The sequence below is a fragment of the Canis lupus genome, chromosome 22 (genome assembly GCF_011100685.1).
Source record: "Canis lupus familiaris isolate Mischka breed German Shepherd chromosome 22, alternate assembly UU_Cfam_GSD_1.0, whole genome shotgun sequence".
In the NCBI taxonomy this organism is placed as follows: domain Eukaryota; kingdom Metazoa; phylum Chordata; class Mammalia; order Carnivora; family Canidae; genus Canis; species Canis lupus.
This window is the reverse complement of record NC_049243.1, coordinates 18,972,042-18,997,660: the sequence shown is the minus strand read 5'-3', so window position 1 is coordinate 18,997,660 and position 25,619 is coordinate 18,972,042. Positions and strand designations below refer to the sequence as shown.

The 25,619-nt window shown below is 34.0% G+C and overlaps 2 long non-coding RNA genes across 6 annotated transcripts in view; one reads left to right on the top strand and one right to left on the bottom strand.

The window, feature by feature from the left end:
- LOC102155655 overlaps positions 1 to 25,619 on the bottom strand; it is a 276,612-nt gene that overhangs the window by 42,319 nt on the left and 208,674 nt on the right. The window lies entirely within an intron of this gene.
- LOC111091638 overlaps positions 1 to 25,619 on the top strand; it is a 98,519-nt gene that overhangs the window by 55,382 nt on the left and 17,518 nt on the right. Inside the window, exons 2-3 of the long non-coding RNA XR_005376351.1 lie at positions 10,520 to 10,695; positions 11,317 to 11,430. This is a non-coding gene — a long non-coding RNA (uncharacterized LOC111091638). The remainder of the gene's footprint in view (positions 1 to 10,519; positions 10,696 to 11,316; positions 11,431 to 25,619) is intronic.

Here is a 25,619-nt window from a genome sequence, read left to right as displayed (position 1 = left end):
GGTTACATTTTAAGTTTCCTGACAACTTTTACAATTTTATAAATCTCATTTGCAGTTATTTGCGGTGACCTAAATAGTAAGTAGTATTTATGTTATTTGTGTTAAGTAACACAATAAAAATGACATCTGTGAAAAAATGAAAGAAGTAATACATACTCAAAAAGCTGTCAATACCAACAATTTTTAGTCTCCACATTATTTTCCCTGTTATGTTTTCCCCTAAATTCATAGATAGAAATAAATAAAAATGTGAGATGCTGAGATTCACAGAGTTTCTGAGTCAGACTTAATTAAAAATAGTTCCATATATATCTACTGAAATGGTCAAAGGTTCTTTAGAGTAAATGAGTATTTTTACAGTTAAATCTAGAAAAAATTATTATGCCTTAATTTATTATTTTTAAATGAAGTATTTGCAGACTATATAGATTCTTATGATTGCAAGCAGTTATATTTAAATTTCTCCACTGTTAGTGAAGATGTTTTCTTGAATTTTCAGATTGAATTCTGTAGTTTACTATACAGTACCTAAGATAGTAAATAACAGATGGAAGAAATGCATCTTCCTACAAAACCATGGGGAAAAAACATAAAACAGAGAAAATGTAGGTTAAAAAAAAACTAAATACCATGTAATTCATCAAATTTCTTTCTCTATAAAGCTTTTTGATCACTAAAGATGTGTTTAAATTACTTCCTAGAGGGCTCCAATGATTCCACACCCACGGTTTGCTTGGTGGGTCATTCCTGATGTTTATTGGTCTCGGTATAATGAAAGGTTTCTTGACATCTGTTTTACATGCTTTCTAAACCCATTTGTGGCACATTGTTTTGTTGATGATGGAAATAGAGAACTATCAGCTTGAGAGCGGTATGTTTTTCAGAAACACTAAAGTTACGAGAAACATACTTCTCCTTCTTCCTGCTTTCAAGTCTCATGTCTTATGGATCTTTTCCTTTTCCTATTTCTCAATGTTTATTTTTCCTCACTGTATCTAAAGCTGATCCCTCCTTTCCTGCACTATGTCTTATCTTCTCTTATGTATTCTGAAGGATGCTGTTCCAGCAATACTTCCCCTCTCAGAACATCATTTTCTCTCTTGATAATTTTCACTAACACAAAAACATGTTTTTATTTCTACCACTTAAATAAGAAGCAACAATTTTGTTTGATCAAACTTTCCCTGCTAGTTAAAGCTCTAATCCACATTTCTCCTTTGTCACAAAAGTCCTGAAAAATATTTTTGTATTTTGTCCCCAATTTCACTCAACCATTTCTTTCTTAAATCTACTCCAAACAAATCTTTGTAACCACCACTCTAAGAGAATTGTTTTTATCAAGGTCAGTAATGATCTCCACATTCGTTAGTCTAGTGGTGAAATATCAGTTTTTAGCTCATTTTTAACACACTATCAGCATTTAACTAATTTCATCACTTTCTTCACCTAGAATGGTTAAAACTTCATTTTCTTAGTTGTCTTCTTACATAACCAGCTTCTCCTACTAAGTCTCTATGTTAGTTCCCCTCTTTTCACTTTTCTTTAAGTTGGCATGTTACCATCATTATTCATTACTCAATTTTTTCCCTCTATGCTCTTTCATTGTTCAGGTGATCATATTTCCATCCTGTGGCTTTAAAAATAACCCATAAATGGAATATTCTCATATTCCTTTTTTCAGGGCAGGTTTTGTTTTGTACCTCAGATTCTTATATCCAAATGCTTACTTGACATCATACTTGCATTATCTAATAACATCTGAAAGTGAAAACATCCAAAAGTTAACTTCTAAATTTTACCCTGCAATTTCTGTAAATGCAGGTTGCTTCCCATCTCATTTGATGGCATTTCTGAATTTCTGGTGACATGGACCAATCAATCTGACTTAACAACTCCACTGACACCTCCCTTGTCCCTCCTTCTTTCTCCCTTTCTCTTTTTCTCTGTCACACACAAGAATTCAATCTATACCAACAATTTCTGTGCACCTTATCTTTAAAATATTTGCAGAATTCAGGAGCTTCCTATCACTAATACCGCTACCACGCCATTTCACCTTGATTATACAAAGTGCTCCCACCAGACTCCGTTTCCACTCCTATCTCTTCCCAGCATCACAATAAAAGTGATCCCCTGAACATAAATGTGTGATTATGCTGTTCCTTCATTCCGTGAGTAGGAGTTGGTCAAACTGCCTCACTACCCTTAGGTTTGTTTTGTAAATAAATTTTTATTGGAACATAGACATGCCAATTCACTTAGTGCATTGCCCATGACTTTTTTTTCCAGATGAAAACTTCTCAATTTACTTTTTAAAATTTAAATTCAATTTAGTTAAAATACAGTGTATTATTAGTTTCAAGGGTAGAATTGTGATTCATCAGTCACATATAAGCTCCAGTGCTCACTACATCAAGTGCCCACCTTAATGCCCATCGCTCAATTACCCCATCCCCACACCCACCTTCCCTCCAGCAACCCCATTTGTTTCTTATAGTTAAGAGTCTCTTATGGTTTGCTTCCCTCTCTGTTTTTATCTTCTTTTATTTTTCCTTCCATTCCCCTATGTTAATCTGTTTTGTTTCTTAAATTCCGCATGAATGAAATCATATGGTATTTGTCTCTCTCTGATTAATTTATTTTGCTAAGCATAATACCCTCTAGTTTCATCCACATTGTTGCAAATGGTAAGATTTCATTCTTTTTAATGGCTGAGTAATATTCCATTGTCTATATCCCACATCTTTTTTTTCTAAGTTTCTGTTTATTTAATTTTATTTTTATTATTATTATTTTTTATTGGAGTTCAATTTGCCAACATATAGCATAACACCCAGTGCTTATCCCGCCAAGTGTCCCCCTCAGTGCCCATCACCCAGTCACCCCCAACCCCCGTCCACCTCCCCTACCAGTACCTGTTGTTCATTTCCCAGAGTTAGGTGTCTCTCATGTTTGTCCCCCTCACTGATATTTTCACTCATTTTCTCTCCTTTCCCTTTATTCCCTTTCACTAATTTTTATATTGCCCAAATGAATGAGACCATATAATGTTTGTCCTTATCCGATTGACTTATTTCACTCAGCATAATACCCTCCAGGTCCATCCACATTGAAGCAAAAGGTGGGTATTTGTTGTTTCTAATGGCTGAGGAATATTCCATTATATACATAGACCACATCTTCTTTATCCACTCATCTTTTGATGGACACCGAGGCTCCTTCCACAGTTTGGCTATTGTGGACATTGCTGCTAGAAACATCGGGGTGCAGGTGTCCTGGCATTTCACTGCATCTGTATCTTTGGGGTAAATCCCCAGCAGTGCAATTGATGGGTTGTAGGGCAGATCTATTTTTTAACTCTTTGAGGAACCTCCACACAGTTTTCCAGAGTGGCTGCACCAGTTCACATTCCCACCAACAGTGCAAGAGGGTTCCCCTTTCTCCACATCCTCTCCAACATGTATTGTTTCCTGCCTTGTTAATTTTCCCCATTCTCACTGGTGTGAGGTGGTATCTCATTGTGGTTTTGATTTGTATTTCCCTGATGGCAAGTGTTGTGGAGCATTTTCTCATGTGCTTGTTGGCCATGTTTATGTCTTCCTCTGTGAAATTTCTGTTCATGTCTTTTGCCCATTTCATGATTGGATTGTTTGTTTCTTTGCTGTTGAGTTTAATAAATTCTTTATAGATCTTGGAAACTAGCCCTTTATCTGATAGGTCATTTGCAAATATCTTCTCCCATTCTGTAGGTTGTCTTTTAGTTTTGTTGGCTGTTTCTTTTGTTGTGTAGAAGCTTTTTATCTTGATTAAGTCCCATTAGTTCATTTTTGCTTTTGTTTCCCCTGCCTTCATGGATGTATCTTGCAAGAAGTTGCTGTGGCCAAGTTCAGAAAGGGTGTTGCCTGTGTTCTCCTCTAGATTTTGATGGAATCTTGTCTCACATTTAGATCTTTCATCCATTTTGAGTTTATTTTTGTGTATGGTGTAAGAGAATGGTCTAGTTTCATTCTTCTGCATGTGGCTGTCCAATTTTCCCAGCACCATTTATTGAAGAGACTGTCTTTTTTTTCCCCCAGTGGATAGTCTTTCCTCCTTTGTCTAATATTAGTTGACCATAAAGTTGAGGGTCCACTTCTGGATTCTCTATTCTGTTCCATTGATCCATGTATCTGTTTTTGTGCCAGTACCACACTGTCTTGATGATCACAGCTTTGTAGTACAACCTAAAATCTGGCATTGTGAAGCCCCCAGATATGGTTTTCTTTTTTAATATTCCCCTGGCTATTCGGGGTCTTTTCTGATTCCACACAAATCTTAAGATGATTTGTTCCAACTCTCTGAAGAAAGTCCATGGTATTTTGATAGGGATTGCATTAAATGTGTAAATTGCCTTGGGTAGCATTGACATTTTCACAAAATTAATTCTTCCAATCCATGAGCATGAAATATTTTTCCATCTCTTTGTGTCTTCCTCCATTTCTTTCAGAAGTGTTCTGAAGTTTTTAGGGTAGAGATCCTTTACCTCTTTGGTTAGGTTTATTCCTAGGTATCTTATGCTTTTGGGTGTAATTGTAAATGGGATGACTCCTTAATTTCTCTTTATTCAGTTTCATTGTTTGTGTATAGAAATGCCACTGATTTCTGGGCATTGATTTTGTATCCTGCCATGGTACCAAATTGCTGTATGAGTTCTAGCAATCTTGGGGTGGAGTCTTGGGTTCTCTATGTACAGTATCATGTCATCTGCAAAGAGGGAAAGTTTGACTTCTTCTTTGCCAGTTTGAATGCCTTTAATGTCTTTTTGTTATCTGATTGCTGAGGCTAGGACTTCTAGTACTATGTTGAATAGCAGTGGTGAGAGTGGACATCCCTGTCTTGTTCCTGATCTTCGGGGAAAGGCTCCCAGTGTTTCCTCATTGAGAATGATATTTGCTGTGGGCTTTTCGTAGATGGCTTTTAAGATGCTGAGGAATGTTCCCTCTACCCCTACAGTCTGAAGAGTTTTGATCAGGAATGGGTGCTATAATTTGTGAAATGCTTTCTCTGCATCTATTGAGAGGATCATATGGTACTTGTTTTTTCTCTTGTTGATATGATTTATCACATTGTTTGTTTTATGAGTGTTGAACCAGTCTTGCATCCCAGGGATAAATCCCACTTGGTTATGGTGAATAATCTTTTTCCCGCATCTTCTTTATTCATTCATCTGTCCCTAGACATCTGGGCTCTTTCCATATTTTGGCTAGTGCGGACATTGTGGCTATAAACATTGGGTACATGTGTCCTTTCAAATCAGTATTTTTGTATCCTTTGGATAAATAACTAGTAGTGCAACTTTTGAGTTGTGATTCTATATGCTACATTTGCATAAATGAGCAGTTATGACAGAGTCTGCATAGCTTGTAAATGTCAAAAATTATTTCCTACTGCACTTTTTACAGAAAACATTTGATTTCCAAAGTTCACTAAAAACTTAGGTTCCCTACTCTCTATTAACTCAGTTATGCTGAATGCCACAGCCCTTAAGGGGACAAGTCATACTTGTCCCCTTACTGTTTCTCCTTAGATCTTTTTTGTCTAGAATAATCTTTCTTTAGATAGCCCCAAGGTTAAACCCTTTACCTCTTTCAAGTCTTTGCTCAAATGTTAAATTAATGAGAGTTATCTTGTGCTCTCCTTTAAATTACAATTAAATTACTAGCTCTGTAGCCGCAAATTCCTGATTCTCTTTTTACTGCTATTATTTCCATAGCATTTAGACTCTAAAAATAAAGCTTAAATCTATTCTTTGTAATTTAGTGCAACCTACCTACAATAAAATGTAAACTCAACTGTATTTGGTTTTGGTGTACTGAACCATTCTAAGAACCTAAAACAGTGTCTGACCTAAAAAGTAGGTGTTCAATACACATTACGTAATGACCTTATAAATTTTGTGTTTTGAAAGCATACCGAAGACAACTGGTGTGGAACAGACATGAGTAAATAAATGCACATGTACAGGAATCAATGAAGACTTTCAAAAAGGACATTTGGTAACATATAATGAGAAGTAGTTTAGAATATAAGAAAATTTTATTTTGATATATAATAATGTTAAATTGCAAATAAATATTAACTGAAAAATTTAAAACATATTAACAAATATGAACTAATTGTTGGATTTGTAAAAGTTAATTGCAACAAGTATTAAGTGAATTTGAAAATTGTTAGGTTGAATGAAAAAAAAATAATAGTGTCATAAAAGTTCACAGAATGCTTTATTCACACCTGAGGAATTTAACCTTATATAGACCAGGCTTTAACCTATGAAAACAATAATCGAGAGAGAAATATTTATAGTTTTCAGAGGAACACTTTTTTTTTTTTTCAATTTATAGGTATGTGGAGGGGAAAAAATGGCTAAAGTTGTATGAGAGGGGGACAAGAGCTGGAACAGTATTCTGATAAAAATGAAGAATGAAGAAAATATTTAGAAAAGGAGAAATATAGAAGAACAAAATAATTATGTAGACATTATCTAATACTTGGCAGGTTCTGAGATGTGAAACATGCCTCATTTTATTTTTACTTAATCCTAGTAGAATACCTGGGAGATGGATATTATTATCTAAAATTAAAATCATCATATTCCTCAATAACCCTGGCATATTTTTCTCCTTCAGGCTGTCATCTTCATTAAGTGCCTCCACTAGTCACTTAGCTTCTCAGTCTTGAAGTTTTGGAATCACACCTGTCTCCCTTCTTTTCCTAAATCCCACATCCATATTATTAAGTCCTATGATTTATATTATTAAAATGGCCATATTTGTAGCCTATATTCATACAACATTCTTCGCATAGACAAAATGCAAATATTAACTAACTTAATTCACACAATAACCTTATGATGTAAATACTATTATTATACTAATATAATTTAGAAATTAATAATTCAAATTTTAGCCAAAAACATGTTAAGGCATACATACCTAATAAGTGATAAAATAAAAATTTAAACTGTAACTTCTCTGCCTCCAAAGTGCATGTGGATAATCAATTTCTACTCTTGCTTCAAGTGTTTCTGGATTCTCCTTAGATCTACTTTAAGTGCCTCTTTATAGTCTAAATTACCATCATGTCTCACCTGCACAAGTGCAGTAACTTTTTAACTTGACTTTCTACATCTATTCTTGACCCTCAAGCACATTCACCCATAGAACCCAGATAAATATTTGTAAGTTAAAATTATATTACACCCTTGTTTCAAAACATATTACTGGCTATCTTTCTTTATCCAAAAAGTCCAAATATAAACCTTTTGTGGATTTTTTTTTCTGACTTGGAATCATTGTTGGCAGCACCTCATTTGGGTTAATCTACTCTAATCTCTCAAAGATACAAGTGAAATAATCCAGTCACAGAATGACAAATACTTCATGATTCCACTTATATGAGGGATCTAAAAAAGTAAACTCTAGAAGCAGAGACTACAGTAGTGGTTACCAGGGGCGGAGGATGGGTTTGGAATAGGGAGTTGTTATTCAATAGATATAAAGTTTTAATTATGCTAAATGAATAATTTCTAGAGCTGTAGTATTCCTTCACTTCAAAATGTAGTGTTATTACCTTGTGTGCATTCACTAAATTTTATTAGTCCTCACACCCCAGATTGCTTAAAATTTCCTGTAACCTTGCATCCCAAACACAACATAGACATTTTCTTTTTTCTGCTCTTCATAGTTAGAATTACATTTTATGTTCCATAGAAGTAGCCCCCTAAGAGCAAAAAGCCAGAACTCCAAGAAAGATTAGTAAATACTCTTTGTATCAAATAGCAAAAATGATGTTTATTGAGAGGGCAACATAAAACAATTGAACCTTATTCACCAGAACATAGTTGGAAGACATTTTTAAGAATATGACATTTATTTTTAGTAGCATTGTTTTAAAATTAGCTATTTGCATATCAACGATTCAGAATACATTTTGGTAAGTTAGCACATCTTACTCGTAGCTTTTTAGTGCCTAAGAAAGGACCTTATTGTGTAAAGTAACCAAAGAGATTGAGTTATTTACATACAGAAAATAACTGTTGTACCAATGAAAAAACAGGGAATATCATTTCAACAAATGGAGTATCTGGAGCATTCACAATGTTGATTAAAAACAACAACAACAACAACAAAGCAACAACTTCTTAAAACTAGCAATTTCCTTCATTAAGACTTATGAAGAGTGACTGTTAAAAATGGTAGTGTCGGGGAATCACTGGGTGGCTCAGTGGTTTAGCGCTTGCCTTCGGCCCCAGCCCGTGATCTTGGAGTCCCGGAATCAAGTCCCACATCAGGCTCCCTGCATGGTCTCTGCCTGTGTCTCTGCCTCTCTCTCTCTGTGTGTCTCATGAATAAATAAATAAAATATTTTAAAAAATGTTAGTGTCTTGGGCGCCTGGGTGGCTCAGTGGCTCGGTGTCTACCTTTGGTTCAGGTCATGATCCTGGGGTCCTGGGACTGAGTCCCATATCAGGCTCCCTGAAGGGAGCTTGGTTCTCCCTCTGCCTATTTCTTTGTCTCTCTGTGTTCCTTATGAATAAATAAATAACATCTTTAAAAAAAATGGTAGTGTCTAAGATTATCAAAAGACTGAGTAGGTTCTTAGAATTTCTTCACATTTGGATTAAATATTCAATGGACTCATTCATGTATACATTTATTCAGCCAATATTTATTGAAGTTTCATAATGTTTGAGGCTTTGTTTTACATGTTTATGACAGAGCAATTAACAAAACTGAGAAATCATCTTCCCTCAGGGGCTTACATTCAACAGAAAAGCAAGCAATAAACCAAAACAATATAAACATATAATGCAAGGTTAGGTAGACAAATTGTAGAAAAACAATAAAATATGCCAACAATGTAGAAAAGGTGTCAGCCAACTATGATCCACCAGTTAGCTGCCTGTTTTTGTAAATAATATTTTATTTACAGCATAACACAGACATGCTCATTTACTTGCATATTGCCAATGGCTACTTTCATGCTACAATGACTAAGTTTAAGTAGTTGTGATAGATATGAACATTAGAGATTAATATACTTACTGTACTATCTGGCGTCTTAACAATAAGTTTGCTGACAACTGATGTAAAGCATGGCATTTGGATACTGCAGTTAGGGAAGGTTTCTTTATAGAGGTAATCTTCAGGTTTATGGATAATTTGAATGAGTAGACTGAAAATTATGGAAAATTTGAAGGCATAGACTATGAAAAGCCAAGAGTTGATGCAGAATCTAAAATCCTGGATTGGGTCATGCTTGATGCTTTGTCAAAAACACATAGTAATTGTTTTAACTAGAGAACAGTGAGCAAAAACAGCATTGACAGGAAACATTGAAGAAGTCAGGTATATTATCTTGAAGAACTTTGTAAAGTAAGTAAGATTTTTGCATTTTTATCTAGCTATTTTTAAGAAGGTTTTGAAGGGATTTGATAAAGAAGCATCTCATTAGGAGATTTAATTTTATTCCTCTTTGGAGAATGTGTAACAGAAGTCCGAGGTAGAAAGAATAATGGGAGATTAACTAAATGTAAGCAATAATGGTGGTTTAAACTTGGGAATAATTTGGAAATGATGAGAAACTGTCTGACAAGACAAAATTTGTAAGTAGTTAACCAGATTGCTAATGGATTGACTGGTGTAGCAGAGAGGAAAAAAAAAGTCACTGACAACTAGATCTGGAAGAGAGGATGCTTACTTGGACTGGGTAGGGACATTTTTGGAGATTGTGAATTTGGGGGAAGAAACTAATGAGTAAAATATGCAAAGAATAAAGAGAAAGGGATTCAAGTATATCACTAAAGAAAGCCAGCAAACCATGAAAGAGAGTAAGAGAAGAAAAGGTCAGAGAAAATCTATAAACACAAGCATAAAACAAGTTAAAAAATGGCAATAAATACATATCTATCAATAATTACTTTGAATATAAATGGACTAAATGCTCCAATCAAAAGACAGGATGACAGAGTGGATTAAAAAATAAGACTCAACTCTATGCTGCCTACAAAAGACTCATATCAGACCAAAAGACACCTGCAGATTGAAAATGAGGGGATGGAGAAACATTTATCATGCAAACAAATGACAAAAGAAAGCCGAGGTAGCAATACTTATATATAGTAAATGTCCTGCCATCTTGGGGCTTACATCTTATTAGGCCAATATACAATAAGCATGATAAATAGTGGCAATCTATTACTGTGTTTAAAAGCAAATAAACAGGGGTGCCTGGGTGGCTCAGTCAGTTAAGTGCCCAACTAAATTTCAGTTTAGGTCAACTCAGGGTTGTGGGATCAAGCCCTACATCACATTAGGCTCAGTGTTCAGCAGGGAGTCTCCTTCTCTCCCCCTTCCTCTGCCTTTTCCACCCAGTGTGCTCTCTCTCTCAAAATCAATCAATCAATCAATCAATCAATCAATCAATTTTTTTTAAGGAAACAAAAAACAAGTATATATTAAAAAGTATTTTTATCTTTTAGGTATCTGTGGGTTGTCTGGGTTCAGATGGACATTTTTTGCTTGATATTTCTCATGGAGCTGCAGCCAATTGTCTGTTGAGTCTTCAGCAGTTATGAGAAAGCTTGACTAAGCTGGATATCCAAGAGGGTTCACTCACATGTCTGGCAGTGAATGTCAACCATCAGCTGAGGTGGAGGTATGGATTGATGCATATACATTTGACCATTCCATGTGACTTGAATGTCACACAGCATGGAGGTTAAGTTCAAAGAGAGAGAGAACCAAAAACAAGCATCCTAAAATAACTCAGTGAAAGTGACAAGATTCTTTATGACAGAGCCATGGAAATCCCAGAACATGACTCCTCTTGCATTTATACATCAAGAAGTCATTTGCTTGCCAGTTCTAATTCAAGAGGCAGGCAATTAGAATCCACCAAGGTTATGCTGCAGATGAGTATATGGGATGGGAAATAATGTTGTGCTCCCTTTGGAAAATATAATTTGTCACAGATACTGTATTAGAAGTTGACAAGTGTAAGGGAGAAAAATAAATCAGCGAAGAGGAAAAGGAAGAGTCTCCATGGTTTATATTTTTACATAGGAGGCTCAGGGTAGATCTCACTGAAAAGCTGAAATATTAGTGAGGATCTTATAGCAAAGAATTGCTTAAAAAATAATTCATATGCTCCCCCAGTAAATGTGGCTGTGGTGAAGTGAGAGAGAGAAAAGAACACAGTGATCCTAGAATCATATTTGGTGGTCCTTTGGGTTGGAGTCCTATTATTATACCTGTATGAACTCTTTTTTCCTCCAAGTTAGGTGTATTTTGAACAGAAGACCGATATATTCTAACTTATATTTAAAGTGAAATATAGCTGTTACTGACAATGATCTACAGAGGACAAGATGAAACTAAGACCAATTAAGAGGTAATTGGAATAATTCAGATAATAGATGATAGAAGCATGCACAAAATGGCATCAGGGGAAATGATAAGTGGTGGTAACTTTCTGGACATATTCTCGCAGAATAGCCATCAGTCTTTCCTGATAAAACGTGATTGGTAAGAGATAAAAAGAAAAAAAAATAGTTGGGGGGTAGAACAACAGAAACAATGATGTTACCATTGTAAGAGCTTTTGAGAGATTTGGGCATTAGGGCAGCATAATTATTCTGGGAGGAGGCAAGGTACTTGTGACTGAGATGAAGAGGTAAAAGAACTGAGAAGCACTGAAAGAGACAGAGAAGTTGGTGTAAATCCTCAGGGGAAGAGATCGTATCCAGGTCTGTCTGCTTACTATTAGTATATTTCAATTTTTATATCAATGTTGGATATGTGACTATGTTTAATTTGGCCCCAACTCTTTAATTATCTAACTAAAAATACTATCATATTGATTGTGTTTCAAAAGTGACACCAGTTTCCCACACTTTCCCTTCAATTTCACACCCTAGAACTTCTTGGTGGATGTGACTATACAGTAAGGAAATGTATCTAAAATTCTTAACTGTCTTGACATTTTTAATGCAATTAACAATAACTTCAATTAACCCACTCCTGCTTTATTACATGTGAGTATAATTACTTTAAGAACTCAAAGAAATAATAATACTGTTTAATTGCAAGTAAATTTGGTCAATAATTAAAATAAAACATAAAGCGCAAATATATTAGCTATGTATGCATTCTGAAAATACAAGTATATTCCTAAAGAGAAATTAGGAATTGGTGGGGGGCAATTCATAAAAGAATAGCATTTCCAGGTCGCTACAGATTTGTTTGTTTGGGGTATGTCTGAGGTGGGTTGTGCTTTAAAAATTGCTTAAGGGTTCATTTTTACCTTCAAAAGGAATTAGAGGGTGGAAAATAAGAAATGTGATTTAAAAAAAAATAAGATGAAATATCTCCTCCCTGGGCTATCCATTCTCTGCCCTCCAGGAAGTCTGCTCTGATAAATTAGAAATATGGTAGGGCTAATTTTTAATGTATTTACCATGAAATTCATTCTTTTATTTAGTTTTTAAAGGACATTTATTTCATTTCTAATTTTGAGCTACTATATAATATCAAAAATATGATAAAGGTATTTTATGTATGATGCAGCGATTTCTGTAGGATGCTGGCTATATCAAGTTGTACATGAGTATGGGCTTTAAACACCAAGCAATTTTTCTCCAAAGAAGCAAGTACTAATGAGTTTTTATCAATGATGTAAGAAAAATTCCACTCTTTTCACAAGATAGCCTACTCTGGATATTGTCACTTTTAAGAATGTCCATCTTATCATTTAAAAATGGTATTTATTCTTTGATTTTCATTTATCAGGGTTGAGAATCTTTTCATAAGTGTATTAATCATTTCAAACCTTCCTTTAATTTGAAATTTTTATCTTTATCTTTATCAATTTTAATTGAGTTTTAATAGCTATTAATATTAATATGCATATATGCTAGAAAATTAGGTAATACATCTTGTTTAAAAACTGATAGAAGGCCAGTGTGACAGAAACAAAGAGAGTGGAGAGACAAAGCTAAAAGAGAAAGACCTTTAAATGGTCTAAAAAAGCAATGCGATTTTTTATTATAAGATAAAATTGAGTCCGTGGAAGGATGCTAAGCATAGATGGAAAATTATAAGATTAAAATTTTACAAAGGTTATCTGGGTCACTCTATGAATAACAGATTAAAGGAATTGGGAAAGTATAAACAGTTACTCATCTATTGTAATGGTCTAGGAGACAGAAGTTGGTACCCTGGGCTAGCATTTTAGAGTGAATGATGAATAAGTATCAGGTGTATCTGAGGGATGATTAGAAATTAACTTACAAAGTTTATCTATTGTAGAGTAAATGTGAGGGAGAAGTAAGTGTTTGTTTACTTTTGACTTTCACAACTAGATTCAGGATATGGACTTCTCAAGTGTAGTGAACCCTGAGAAAATACATAAGATAAATGAAATTATGAAATTAAGAATTATCATATGATTTTATTCATATGTGGAATCTAGAGAACAAAACAAATACAGAAACAAGGAGTAGAATCAGAACTATAAATACAGAAAACAAACTGCCAGAGGGAACCAGGTGAGAAGACTGAGCAAAATAGGTGAAAAGGAGTTGGATGTACAGGCTTCCAGTTATGGAGTGAATAAGTCATGGGGGAAAAGGATACAGCATAGGGAATATAGTCAGTGATACTGTAATAGTGTTGTATGGTGACAGCTATACTTTTGATGAACACAGCATAACATATAGAGAAGTTGAATCACTATGTTGTACACCTGAAACTAATATTATGTCTTGATTAAATCCAACAAAGAAATTTTTTTTAAAAAAAGAATTACCTGTTTCTTGACATTTTTCTGTAACACACTTTAAAATTATATGCCTAAAGTGTTATTTGGGGGAGGGGCATGAACTATTTTACTATCTTTAGTTTTTTTACATAGCTCTTTGTCACTTCAAGTTGTCTTCTTTATTATTACTTTCCATTTTATTTAGGTTTATGATTTTGTCTTTACTAGATTCATCATTATATAATATCAGAATTTCAACTTAAAAGTGACAGATCTCATATTGACCACAGTTATTCCCATTTTAAATTAGGTTAAGAAATATGGGGGCACATGGGTGGCTCAGTCAGTTACACATCTGCTTTTGGCTCAGGTCATGCATTATCTCAGGGTCTCGGGGATCCAGTCTCACATCAGGCTCCCTGCTCAGCGGACTCCCCTGCTTTTTCCTCTCTCTCTGCTTCTCCTTCACTCATGCACTCTCTCTCAAATAAATAATAAAATCTTCATTAAAAAATAAATGTGGAAATTCAAAGTTCCACTTCAATGACAATACATCATATTCCTGCTTATTACTAAGCTTCCTTTGAAACTAGTTCCTTATAAAAAAAACCAGCTGGTATATGAGTAATCAGTCTTAATTCACAATTTGTATTGTTAGAGAGAAAACAAAGCAACTGATATGAAAGTCAAAAGTCTAGAAACCTGTATGTTATTATACCTGAGAGAGAGGTTCTCATGTCCATAGTAATAAAACTTGGGGACCTTGTGTATAAGGTTGCCTTTGTCTCTAGCCTTTCACAAAAAACAGAGTTTTCAAAAGGACTATAGAATAGATTATATTATTTGGGGGTTATCTCAATTGTAGACACTATTTTTTAAAGTATACTACTAAGCTTCGCCACTATGCTTATTCTGTTTCAGACCTACTTTAGATTTCACAATAGCAAATATCATTATGTAGAAGTCAAAGCTGGCCAGTTTCACCGAATATTTCCAGTTTTATTCTTTGTTGGGCTACCCCAGCTAAAAGCACATGACTACATTTTGACAAGTCCTGGGATTACAGTACAAAATTGATCTATTGAACAATATCTTGCTTTTGGGAAGGTCTGTTATCTTAGTAAACTGATGCCTCCCTTCAAATAGTCCATGATACTACCTACAGTCAATTTTGGCTCATTATTATACCATTATATATTTTCTCTTCTTGGGAAGAAAGATCTTTAGATAAATTTATGAAGAAAGAAAAGAAAAAATGAGAAGAAAAATTGGAAGTGAATTTGAATTTAAACATTTTAACTACTGAAGGTAAATTCTGGACTGTTTTCTTCCATCACTAAGTCTGTCGCTAAGTTTATTTCATGCTTTAGCAGAGTCCTAGAATAAGGGAAAGCCCTACATGCTACATGCTACTGTTTAGAGATATGAAGCATCACTGAAATTCTGAAATTCTAACAACCAGAGGTAGTAGTTCCAGCTAATATTTTGGTGCATTTTTTTCTAAAACATTCAAATGACTATATGTACATAAACTGTATCATACCATACTTTTTATTCTATCGCCTATATTTTAAAACCTCATATTTATATATTCACTTAAATATAATTTCCTCAGTTTCTTAGCAGTTGACAGCATTGGCATTTCATATGAAATTATTAAGTTTTATGATATTTAGATTTCTGAAATCCTGTATTATTTATTAAATAGTTATTATCAAATTTTCATGCATTAAACAGGCACTGTTGAATTTGGACCTCTATTTCCTCAAATAATTAGTCAATAATTAGCAAAATCCTAAAGTAGAAATAAATTGTATTCATTAATCTGAGTATTCCTGAATATGAAATCATAAATAAATAAACATTATTTATAAAATATTTAAGATAATTTCATCCTCTTTCTCTCTTCTGGTTGAAAACAAGTGTTCTGAAACAGTTGCAAATTTATTTTTGATTACTCAAGACATCCTTATTTTTAATACATTTGAGGATCCAATTGTGCAGACAAATGGATATTACCAGTTTCATAAAACTTTCTTTAATTTTTTTTATTTAAAAATTTTATTTATTCATGAGAGACACAGAGAGGCAGTGATATAGGCAGAGGGAGAAGTAGGCTCCTTGTGGAGTCCCCATGTGGGATTCCATCCCAGGAACTCAGGATCACACCTGAGCTAAAGGCAGACACTCAACCACTGAGCCACCCACGTGCCCCCATAAAACTTTCTCATAAATGAACTACATATAGTTTAATTGATGAAGATTTTAATGAAAAGAAGAAAGGATGTGGCTTAATGGCATATAATTCAGCTCCCAAATGAAAAAATATCTGATTTGGACAATTAATGCCTCTTGTTCAAGTAAGATAACTACACTGATTTTCAGTATAATTTTATTGGATAATTTTAAGATATACTCCAATGTGTTCAGCCATTAAGTTCTATTACTGAGAAAATAATAAAAATCTAAATAATCTATGAACTAGAAAAGTTGTATTTTTTCTTTATTGAAAACAATGTCCCCATTCATATTCATTCTTCATTCATAAAAATAGAAAAAATACAATTTTTAGTAAGATGTTAGTATTTATTTCCATATGTGCTTTTTTAATGCTGGCTTCTTTTATATAACTAAAAACAACAAAAACCAAGAAAAAAAAGAATTCAAAATGAAAGGTTTTTTTTTTCAACTTTTTTATCAGTAAAAATATAATTTAATACAAAATTTGATAGATGTTCTTATTGGGCTAACATTGAGCATTAGAATTCAAAGATGATTTATAACATCTTCTAGATCTTTTGTATTTTGTCCTCATGTGGCAATTCTCTGGTTGTTTCAATGTTTAAATTTATTGCTACTGCCCGTATTTGTAAGTTAAGTCAATTAATGATTGATATGAAAGTTTATTCCAGATGCCTTTTCTCTGTAGTTTTGAAGTTATATAAATTTTCTAATAATTCCTAAAATAATTCCACTTTTGGTTATTTATTGTGTTTAAAAAGCTAACATTAGCCTTGCTGATTATTGGTTCTGAAATTTTTATAGATCCAGATTCAAAACCCAACCACTAAATATAATTTTGTTAAGAATGTGCATCCATGCACAATTATCAGGTTATATTAACTTACAAATGCAAACCTCAAAATTGGTAAAGGCATAATATCAACATCCAAATTACTTGGACCTTTTAGCTTCTAGGACATTTACTAGTTCTACTTTCCTGCAAAAATCACATTAAAAGAGCCCACTCTGGTTCATCTTGGTGTTTCTAAAAATCCAGTTAGATTGCCATGTGATGTCCTAGATTCAAATATGGTAAATAATGAAGAAATTAATGAAAATCTCAGATTTTCTGTCAGCAGGTTTTTAGGCTGATAGTCAGTTCTTGAGCCAAAGAGATCATAGTAACAATGCTGGCCCAATAATGTCATGGAAATAGTTCTTTAATGTGGAGAGGATATATACAGCATTTAAGTATAAATATAGAAATGCATATTGATTTTACATTGTAAACATCTACAAAATATAACATATCTTGCAGTCCTTCCAAATTGTTAAATAAAATTATTTATATCATTGTTAAAATATACTTCAAAATAGAATTTTGGACTCTTACAGTTCTTTCAATTAAAAGGAAACCAGGGGGTCCCTGGGGGGCTCAGCGGTTTGGCGCCTGCCTTTGGCCCAGGGGCGATCCTGGAGTCCCGGGATCGAATCCCACGTCAGGCTCCCAGCATGGAGCCTGCTTCTCCCTCCTCCTGTGTATCTGCCTCTCTCTCTCTCTATGTCTATCATAAATAAATAAATCTTTAAAAAATATTTTTAAAAAAGGAAACCAAATGTATTTAGTAAAAATAGGAAATATACAGTCATAATAAATATGTGGTACTAATTACTGGAATCAATTTATACATAATGTGGAGTTCAATTTTTAAAAATATATATGCAATGGACAGGTTTCCTAAGTTATTTATTTGAAATATTTTGGGAATTAACTGTATTGACTTACTGCCATTGATCAAAAAGTGCTAAATAAAGAACACTCAATATGACCATGCTTTGCATTTAAGGCACCCTCCTCCCCTGCTAGGAGTGCTGCCCTTGGTGACACTAAACTTGAATTACTATATTTTATCACTATCTATGATATTTTTAGAGTGCCTTGGAAGTGAGGTATAACTTTTTGAAAGGAGAGAAAATAAATACATTATGCCAGGATGGATGAGATGACATTTTCCACAAGCAGAGTATTTGAGTAGACTGTTATACAGAAATAAATGTATGTTAGTATGGCATTTTAAGATACCAGACAACAGTTTAACAACTTAAACAGAAATATGACTGAGAAAAGTCACAGAAGGCTTCAGTGAGATCTTTCTGAACATTATCACTCTTTCCTTCAAATAGATTTTCAATTAGAAAATAAAGATAAGTCACATTTTAATTTTAGTAATTTTGTAAGAATATGATGAATTGCACAATTAGGACTCTCTCTAGGCAGCAAAAGTCATATGAACAAAATCTGCATTAGAATAGTTTGCTTATATGTTTAATATGTTAATAAAAGGTGGGAAAAATCCCACAATTATATTGGATTTTCCAAAAATGTAAAATATTGTGATTCTAGTATATTTAGAAGCTAAAAGTACAAAAGAAAAACTACAAAAAGAACTGTTAAAGAAAAAAAAAAGCCTAACTATCATTAAGCTTTGGATCTAGAAATCAGCATTAAACAAAATAAACTAATTGTTGGAACATTCACTATATTTTAAATAATAAGTTGCAATCAAGTAATAGCAAAAATAATTATAAAAGAGCCATACACTCAAAATAGAAATATAAAAAGCCTAGAGGAGACTTGGATCTCTACTCTCTTCTAGAAGTCACACATCCCTTCTGGCCTTGAGTAGTTAAATAAGTTTAACTGTTAGTTGGCAAGAAATTATAACTACAACCACATGTTGTAAACAAAATACTAATACCCTAAATATGTCCATGTCATAATCTTTGCAGTCTATACATTTATTACATTACCTGGCAAAAGGGACTGTTCTAGGCTGAAATTCTATTTCCTTCATAATTGATATGTTGAAACTCTAACCCCAGCCCTTCAAAATGTGACCATACATGAAAATAGAGCCTTTTAAGAGGTGGTTAAGTTAAAATGAGAATATTAGGGTGGGCGCTGATACAATTTGATTGGTGTCCTTAAAAGAAGAAGAAAATTGGACACACAGAGAGACACCAAGGATGCACATACATAGGAAAGGCCATGTGAGGACACAAAGATAAGGTGGCCATATGCAAGCCAAGCAGGCCTCAACAGAAATCAGCTTGCTAATATCTTCATCTTGAATTTCTAGCCTCCTTATAACTGGGAGAAAATGAATTTTATTTTTCAAGCCATCCAGTTTGTGGTATTTTGTTATGGCAGCCCGAGCAGACTAATAGAAGGACTTTGCATTTAGATTAAATTAAAGATCTTGAGACAGGAAGATTATCCTCGATTATCTGGGTAGTCCCATTTAATCATAAAAGTTCTTATAAAAAGAAAAGAAGGAGGGACAGAATCAGAAAGACGTGATGACGGAAGCAGGGACTGCAAAGAAGTATTTTCAGATTAGGGAATAAACTTTTTAATTAAAACTAATAAATGCTCATGCACTCCTTATAGTGTCTTGCATTTTCCCATGAGGAAGGCACCAGATAATATACTCAATATTCATAAGCAGTTATAGCATATTATTCATGAGTTTACAGAGCTTCTTAAAAGTTATTTAAATGTATTATCAATATATTTTGTCATCTTTTTAACATTTATAATAACGTGCTGAAATCAATAGTGGTTTTAAAAAGTTGCAGTAAGAGGTCATGGTCATCATTTCTAGAAAAAGGGACAGTTAAAAGGTATAAGTTCAACTTCTTGCTTTATTTTTTTAAGATTTTATTTATTTCAGAGAGAGAGAGAGAGAGCATGAAGAGTGGGGGAGCAGAGGGAGAGGGAGAAGCAGACTCGCTGCTGAGCGGGGGGCCTACAAGGGGCTCAATCCCAGGACCCCCCAGATCATGACCTGAGCTAAAGGCAGATGCTTAACTGACTGAACCACCCAGGTGTCCCTTGACTTCTTACTTCTTAAAATCTGCCAGCTTGGAGAGAGTCCCAAACATTGAAAAGAATTTGAACAAACTTTTAAATATTCCTGACACTGGAGAAGAATGCTTTAACTTACTTTTTAGCTCTGTGTCTGGTACATGATAGGTTTTTAAATAGTAAGTGGTCTAATTGATTATTTTGCTTGAAAATATTAATGTCGAATACAACCTACTTTTCATTGCTGAAGGTCAATATTTTCATAGAAAAGAAATTTACATAGTAACATTTTCTTAGGCTTATTTGCTGGGACAAAAATAAACTAAAAATCTCTGAATATTCTATGTCTCTTGCCAGTTAAATATTTCATTTAAAAATAATATGAAGTCAGCAATTGCACTACTGGGTATTTACCCTAAATATACTGATTTAGTGAACATCGGGACACCTGCATCCCAATGTTCACAGCAGCAATGTCCACAATAGCCAAACTGTGGAAGGAGCCATGATGTCCTTCAACAGATGAATGGATAAAGATGTGATGTGGAATATTACTTAGCCATCAGAAAGGACAAATACCCATAATTTGCTTCGACGTGGATGGAACTGGAGGGTATTATGCTAAGTGAAATAAATTAATCAGAGAAGGACAATCATAATATGGTTTCACTCACACGTGAAATATAGTAGCGAAAAGGATTATAAGGGAAAAGAGGGGAACTGAGTGGGAAAAATTAGAGAGGGAGACAAACCATGAAAGACACCTAACTGGGAAACAAAGGGCTGTGGAAGATGGGTGGGGGGAATGGGGTAACTGGGTGACAGGCACTGAGGAGGGCACTTGATGGGATGAGCACTGGGTATTATACTATATGTTGGCAAATTGAATTTAAATTTAAAAATGTAAAAAATTAAAAATATGAAATTACTCAATTAAATAGATTTTTACTGGATTATCTCTACCATAGTCCACTGTCTGTGTTAAAAGTGGGAGACAGCAATAATAAAATAGTCAAGAGGTTAACATGGGGAGATAAACAAAATGAAAATACATTACAATAATAAAGCTTCAATTATTTTTATAGCTTATATACATAGAAACAGAGAAGGGAAGCAGCTTTCATTCTAGGCTAGAGAAAAAAAATTTTTTGTTAAAAGAACATGAGTTTTTCAGTGTGTCTTCATTTAATGTCTGAACAGACCATACAACTAGAGTAGAAGACCTCCACTGATCAATACTACAAAATAAGAGAGAATCCAATTAAAATTATGAGTCTACTGATTTTAAGGATATAAATATATGCTGGGGGAATTCATGTGAAACCTCAAATGAAATGTTTTGTAGTTATAATTGTATTCTGAATGAAATAAGAGTAAGCAATATACATATTTATGGCAAAAGGAAATATCAAAAATATCTAAGGTGAAGTTTGTATTTCCCTTGAAAGGCCTCATTGGACTATAAGCCCCAAGCTGATGGTGTCTTCAGTCCATTATTCAGGAATCAATAACTAACTATGATTTCAATTATTTTAATTTACTAAGACTTGTTTCATAGTTTATAGCCTGGTCTCTCCTGGTAAATAAATTACGTGTATTTGAAAACCATGCATCTGTACAGTAATGTAATTTGTTCTACAAATACATATGAGGTCTAGAAGATTGAAAATTTTCAGATCTTCTGGGCATTTATTTTTTAAAATGCCTTCTACCAATTGTTGTATAATGTATAATATTGATAATCCAGGTTAGTGTAATAACTTTTATTATTAATATTCCATTAATAATTTTGATAAAAGTTAAAATAACTAAGTAGAGTGGTAGGGAAAGATAAATGCACTGGTTTCTTGTTTATTCCATAGTGGAAATTGACATTATTAACAAGTTGGAAGCCCTACCGTGTTCAGTTTTACCAATTTCTTCTTAAGCACTGTCTTGACAATTGTCAGCATAGACTGATTTTCCAGCTTTTGTACCTCATATAGGGGTGTCTGGGTGGCTCAGTTGGTTAAACATCTGACTCTTTGCTTCAGCTCAGTTCATGATCTCAGGGTCCTGAGATCAATCTCTGCTTGTCCTTCTCACTCTGCTTCTCCCCCTGCTCACTCCATTTCTCTCTCTCAAATAAATGAAAAGAATCTTTAAAAAAAAAAAAAGATAGAGTCTGTTTTTTTAGTCTATCTCTTTTTCCTTTTGTTCATTTGTTTTCTTAAATTCCACATTTGTAAATCATATGGTATTCATTGTTCTCTCACTGGCTTATTTCTCTAAGCATTATATTCTCTAGCTTCATCCTTGTTGAAAAGGGTAGTATTTCTTTCTTTTTTTTTTGTATTTCAGTGTGTGTGTGTGTGTGTGTGTGTGTGTGTGTGTGTGTGTATACCAAATCTTCCTTAGTCATTCATCTATCGATGGACATGTGAACTACTTCTGTATCTTGGCTATTGTAAATAATGCTGCAAAAAAAAAAATAATGCTGCAAAAAATACAGAAATGCATATATCCATTCGAATTAGGGTCTTTGTTTTTATTTGTGTGTGTGTGTGTGTGTGTGTGTGTGTTTTGGGGAGTAAATATCCAGTAGTGTGATTACTGGATCATATAGTAATTCTATTAATTTTTTAAGGAATTTTCATATTGCCTTGCAGAGTGGCTGTACCAGTTTGAATGCCTACCAACAGTGCATGAGACTTCCTTTTAATCCACATCTTCACCAACACTTGATGTTTCTTATGTTTTTTATTTTAGCCATTCTGACAGGTGTGAGGTGATATCTCACTGTGGTTTTAATTTGCATTTTCCTGATGATTAGTGATATTGAGCATCTTTTTCATGTGTCTGTTGGCTATTTGCTTGTCTTCTTTGGAAAAAATATCTATTCATGTCTTCTGCTGTTTTTAACTGGATTTTGTGTGCATGTGTGTTGAGTTGTATAAATTCTTTACATATTTTGGCAAGTAACCCTTTATCAGCTATGTCATTTATAAATATCTTCTCCCATTCCATAGTTTGTCTTTTAGTTTTGTTGATTATTTCCTTTGCTGTAGAAGCCTCTTATTTTCATGTAGTCCCAATAGTATATTTTTGTTTCTGTTTCTCTTGCTTCAGGAGACATATCTAGAGGGATACTGTGAGAGTCAATATCAGAATATTACTGCCTGTGCACTCTTCTAGGTATTTTATGGTTTGGGGATTCACATTTAGGTCCTTAATCCATTTTGAGTTCATTTTTTGTGTGTCATGTAAGGGAGTGTCACAGTTTCATTCTTTTATACGTTGTTATATGATTTTTTTTTTGTTGTCTATTATATGGCCTATTCTGGAGAATGTTCCATGTGCAGTTGAAAAAGAATGTGTATTCTGCTGTTTTTGGATGGAATGTTCTGAACATACTTGCTAAGTCCATCTGGTTTTGTGTCATTCAAAGACATTGTTTCCTTGTTAATTTTGCTTAGATGACCTATTGATGTCAGTGAAGTGTTAAAATCCCCTACTATTGCCATATTGTTATTGATTAGTTCATCTTTGTTAGTAGCTGTTTATGCCTTTGAATGCTACCATATTGGGTTCATAGACATTTACAGTTGTTATATTTTCTTGTTGGTTTGTCCCTTTATTATTATATATTCTCCTTTGTCGCTTGTTACAGTCTTTGTTTAAAAGACTATTTTGTCTGATATATTTATTGCTATTCTGGCTTTCTTTGCACATCTATTTGCATAATAAAAGCTTTTCCATCCCCTCACTTTCAATCTGCATGTTTTTTTAGGTCTGAAATGGGTCTCTTATAGGCAATATATAGATAGGTCTTGTGTTTTTTTGTTTTGTTTGTTTAAATCCATTCTGTCATCCTATGTCTTTTGATTGGAGAATGTAATCCATTTACATTCCAAGTAATTATTGATAAGCATGTATCTATTTTGTTACTCATTTTTTTTTGCTGTTTTTGTGTTCTTTTTTCCTTTCTATCCCTGCTCTCTCCTCTCATGATAAATTAGCTTTCTTTACTGATATCCTTGAATTTCTTTCTTTTTATTTTTTGCATATCACTGGTTTTGGATTTGTGGTTACCATTAGGTTTGTATATAACATCTGTATATAACAGCCTATTTCAACTTGCTGGTGATTTAAGTTTGAACCTATTCTTTACTCCTTTTCACATTTTAGGTTTATGGTACCACAATTTACATTTTTTTTTTATCTTGTGAGTTTTAGACTGATTTTTACAGGTATACTTATTGTTACTGCTTTTGTGCTTCCCACTTTTCCTACTTTTTTTTTTTTTTTTTTAACTTATGGTCTTTCCTTTCCACTCAGAGTCCCTTTTTAATATTTCTTTTAGGGCTAGTTTAGTGGTCATGAACTCCTTTAAACTTTGTCTGTAACACTCTTTATCTTTTCCTTCTATTCTGCATGATAGCCTTGCTGGATGGAGTATTCTTACCTGCAATTTTTTTTTTCCTTTCAGCATTTTGAATATATCATGACTACCTTCAGTCCTGCAGAGTTTCTTATATATTTATATATATATTTTAATTTAATTTAATTTTTTATTGGAGTTCAATTTGCCAACATATAGCATAACACCCAGTGCTCATCCCATCAAGTGCCCCCCTCACTGCCTGTCACCCAGTCACCCCAACCCCCCACCACCTCCCTTTCTACAACCCCTTGTTCGTTTCCCAGAGTTTGGAGTCTCTCATGTTCTGTTTCCCTTTCTGATATCTCCCACTCATTTTTTCTCCTTTTCCCTTTATTCCCTTTCACTATTTTTTATATTCCCCAAATGAATGAGACCATATAATGTTTGTCCTTCTCCGACTGACTTACTTCACTCAGCATAATACCCTCCAGTTCCATCCACGAAAAAGCAAATGGTGGGTATTTGTCATTTCTAATAGCTGAGTAATATTCCATTGTATACATAAACCACATCTTCTTTATCCACTCATCTTTTGATGGACACCGAGGCTCCTTCCACAGTTTGGCTATCGTGGCCATTGCTGCTATAAACATCGGGGTGCAGGTGTCCCAGCGTTTCATTGCATCTGTATCTTTGGGGTAAATCCCCACAGTGCAATTGCTGGGTCGTAGGGCAAATCTATTTTTAACTCTCTGAGGAACCTCCACACAGTTTTCCAGAGTGGCTGCACCAGTTCACATTCCCACCAACAGTGCAAGAGGGTTCCCCTTTCTCCACATCCTCTCCAAATTTTGTTGTTTTCTGCCTTGTTAATTTTCCCCATTCCCACTGGTGTGAGGTGGTATCTCAGTGTGGTTTTGATTTGTATTTCCCCGATGGCAAGTGATGCGGAGCATTTTCTCATGTGCTTGTTGACCATGTCTATGTCTTCCTCTGTGAGATTTCTCTTCATGTCTTTTGTCCATTTCATGATTGGATTGTTTGTTTATTTCCTGCAAAGTTTCTTCTGAAAAATCTGCTGATACAATTACCGGGTTTCCTTTGTATGTAACTATCATTTTCTTTGCCTCTTTTCTCTCTTTATCACTACTTTTTGCCATTTTATTTACCATGCTTCTTGGTGTGGACCTTCTTGAATTGATTTCGTTAGGGGAATTCTGTGCCTCCTCGATCTGATTTTCTGTTTTTTTACCTAGATTCAGGAAGTTTTCAGGTTTCTTCAAATAAATTCTCTGCCCTGCCTTTATCTCCCTTCTTCTTCTGGAATTGCTATATTACAAATGTTATTTCACTTGATGGAGTCACTGA